Source organism: Triticum dicoccoides, chromosome 7A, assembly GCF_002162155.2.
Source record: "Triticum dicoccoides isolate Atlit2015 ecotype Zavitan chromosome 7A, WEW_v2.0, whole genome shotgun sequence".
Lineage (NCBI taxonomy): Eukaryota > Viridiplantae > Streptophyta > Magnoliopsida > Poales > Poaceae > Triticum > Triticum dicoccoides.
In genome coordinates, this window is record NC_041392.1 from 83,211,399 (window position 1) to 83,214,849 (window position 3,451).

General features: G+C 40.0%; 1 long non-coding RNA gene across 3 annotated transcripts; it reads right to left on the minus strand.

Moving 5' to 3' along the window:
* Positions 1 to 970: 970 nt before the first annotated feature.
* On the minus strand, positions 971 to 3,434 carry LOC119330351. Of its 3 annotated transcripts, XR_005160060.1 has the most exons (6): positions 3,372 to 3,434; positions 2,609 to 2,714; positions 2,096 to 2,311; positions 1,961 to 2,026; positions 1,632 to 1,705; positions 971 to 1,391 (listed from the first exon to the last, which is right to left on the minus strand). It is a non-coding gene; the product is annotated as an uncharacterized LOC119330351 (long non-coding RNA). The 3 variants fall into 3 exon arrangements; XR_005160059.1 differs by having other exon boundaries at positions 2,609 to 3,426; XR_005160061.1 differs by having other exon boundaries at positions 1,632 to 1,719; positions 2,609 to 3,426.
* Between the last annotated feature and the right edge of the window lie 17 nt (positions 3,435 to 3,451).

The following is a 3,451-nucleotide window of genomic DNA, read 5'->3' on the forward strand; positions in this document are numbered from 1 at the left end:
TCTTATATCCTCATGTTCACCTCTCAGTTCCCACCTTTTTTTGTGTCTCATTCATTCATCGAAGATAAGTTCAGTTGCATTTGCTCAAGCTAGCTGCAAAATTTATGTGTCTTAGATGAAATAATTGGTATGAAGAATGTATGTCGTACCCAAATGAGTTAACATGCTTCTCATTCTTGTCAGTATGAAGATCATGCATGGCTAGGATACTTCAGACCAAGCATATGAGTTGGGGTTGGGATGTACTACTATGGATGGCTATATTTTTCAGAGTAGATCAATGAACTCAATAAGATGTGGGATAAGTGGCATGACCAAATGCCAGTGACAATATATGACTCTTCACCACTTGGATACTGCCACATATCACAATGAGCAAGGAGGAAACGATACTTGGATGTTCCTTGCAATATTGTTTTACCATGCGAAGGTACATTCCAGCCCAACCAATTACTGTTATCTGAAATTGTGTTGGGAGCAGCAAGCTAAAGATTTCCAAACGATGCAAACATGTTTAGATCAACTATATGGACCGGTTCATGCAAATTTAACCTATGCATGCATTGTGACTATATAGACTGGATCATGTAAATTAAGATAATTCTACCACCAAAATTAATGGGCGCAGCAACGCGCGCCATCATGGTCTAGTATTTCGTATAATTTCATTGGTGAGATATCCATTTTTAGATCTATCTTGCCTGATTGTGTCTATTTCCTTAATTATAGTTACTGGCTAAAAACTCTAGATCCGCATTTTAGTAATATATACCTCCTTTTATCTGTCAGAGCTGATTCTAGCAGATCCTTGGTGCGCTATTCCGGCATGGCGATTAGGTCGGAGGGGAACTTAGGACACAAATTTAACCAGGTTCATGCCCATGAGATTGATTGACGATTTAACTACAGATTGGGATCTTTATAACAGCTTCCATGTTCCGGAGGACACCAGAGGCAAACCCGCATTCTCTGAACTTCAACGAAGTAGTATGAAATTTTCTGTTGCTCACTTCAGTTCAGATAATGAAAACTAGCAGGGCATCATCGTACTTCTTCTCCGGCATAACTTTTCTACCTCTTTGAGTGCAGTATCTCGTCCCTTAGCAAGTTGTCATCCTTGGACTGAAGCTGATTATACCGCTCTTTGGATTCCGAGAGCTGATGTTGAAGATTCAAACTATGCTCATTGGCTCTCTAAAGTTCCTCACTATGACCCTTTTTGGACTCCAAGAGCTGATGTTGAACATGCTCATTATGCTTATTAGCTTTCGTAGCTCATCAGCGACCTCATCTTGTCGTGCTTTAACTTGTTGCAACTCTTGTTGTATCATGGAAAGATGTTCCTCAGTTTCTTCCCGTCGTTGGACCTTGTTTGCCTCTGATACCCTGGCCTGCAAAAATCACATCCTTCCATTCATACTTATCGGTGATAGATGGCTTGATTAATATGGTTTCATTTAACACCAATAGTACCCAGTCTAAATAAGTTGTAGGAAGGAGTTTTAATCTAGAGAGTGCACGCATATCCAATAGGCTAATGTGCGACCCTCAGGTCTAGATAAGATAGCTTTTTTTCAAAAATAAATATGCTTATCACAACAATTCTTTAGGACATCATGATATGAACTTACCACTCGTTCAGATTTAATCCACCTGGAGGGCTCATCAGAAACTTCCTTACACAAATCAATGTCCGAATGTCAATCTGTCAGTAGATCACTGAGACCAAATAATTAGACACTGAGGATAATAAAGCTCAATCAGATTGTTTTGAAGGGGTAACGATTAACTACTAATTAGAAGGTTTCTCATTGCCAGTCAAGGTACAGTTTCTTTGTTCCCTGCTGCACAAGGACTACCAGAGTCACAGTAAACCACGCATGCAAGAAAAGTGTGTGGAAAATTGAACAGAAACAAATAATGATGGAAGCCTTGTCGCATAGAAATAAACTAGACTAACCAAAATGTCTTCTAAATCCTCAGGCCCAACGTCACCGCCTTTAGACCTCTCAATGCATGTCGCAATCTAGCCCAATGAACACAAATATTAGTTCATTATAACGTTAAGAAGGCAAACAGAAGACTGGGATGCTACCTCTTAAAGCCATCAATTACAATGGTACTGTTTGGATCACACTTCTATGTATGTTGCCATAGCACTTTCATAATTCTGCATCAGGGCTTGAACCTTCGATTTACACGCATAACCCATCAGATAAGTAGGATCCAGCGCAATACATTTTCCCGCATCATCCAGACCTTCAGGCAGAGCTCTGAGAAAGATGTGACCTTGAGCTCTGTTTCTAAAAACCTGGATGGCCAATCATAAAAGTAGCATTATCATCATATAGTGAAATATTACAGTAATCAGGGTGCCAAGATAAAACGGTGCCCCGGGAGCATGCCTTGCAGCTAACGATGTAAAACAAATAAGACAGATCATAGATGAAATTTTAATAATCAGAGATCCATCTAACTTGAATGGAGAAACAAATTTAACCAATGTATTAGATAAAGTATGACAACTCATAAAAGTGCTGCGACAGATTAATAACAGATAATAAAACAGCTCATAGAATTTGCCTTCAGATGTTATATAAGGCATTACCGCTGTAAACCAAAATCCTTACTGCGGGTTCATTTGGATTCTATTCAGAGCTTCGGTAAGTGAGTTGCTGCTTCCAGATATTTTCCGCTGCACAAGAGTTCATTGCCTGCAACATGCATACCGGTGTACATTCAGATTCAGCAGCAGCAGTTCTACATCACAATAGCATGTCATACCAAATGGAGGTGGATGTATCATACTAGAAGAAAGAACAGAGATTGCTAGCAGCCTGCCCACTTGTGGTATTATCGATCGATGGTGTGGTACTTCAAACCAACACATGGAAGCATGCAAGAAAATCAAGTGCATCCATTGCATGAAACATCTTTTTGCAAAGTTATAAGCTTCACAGTTCATAATTGAAGAAAATTGGGAAGACCACGGAGTGAAATACACTGGTAGATGGTCACGATTCATGATCAGTCATGATGACATGCAACATGCAACCAGCAAGCAATAAAACATGCCGCCAGATGGTCATGTTTACTACTAGTTACCTCGGCTATTCAAGCTAATCATTTTAGTAGAATTTGAGAACCACCCAATGTTCAGATAACATATGCAAAACAATTCTAAAGCAGTGCGCTACATGTAGATACTGGAAAACTATATGAACCATCTATATTAGAGGATTTCAACTGGTGCAAGAGGGTTATCATCAGAAAACTTTGCTCCTGTCTGAAAGGTCCAGCGTTTACCTCCCTCGGCTATTCGTTAGCACATTTTGCATTACTCATATTCTCTACACTGGATAGCATCTCACCCACAGACATTGAAGTGAACCAAGGATTGCCCACCTGAAGAAGTAGCGAAGGAAGGAAAGCTCGAATTGCCCCCCCTCCC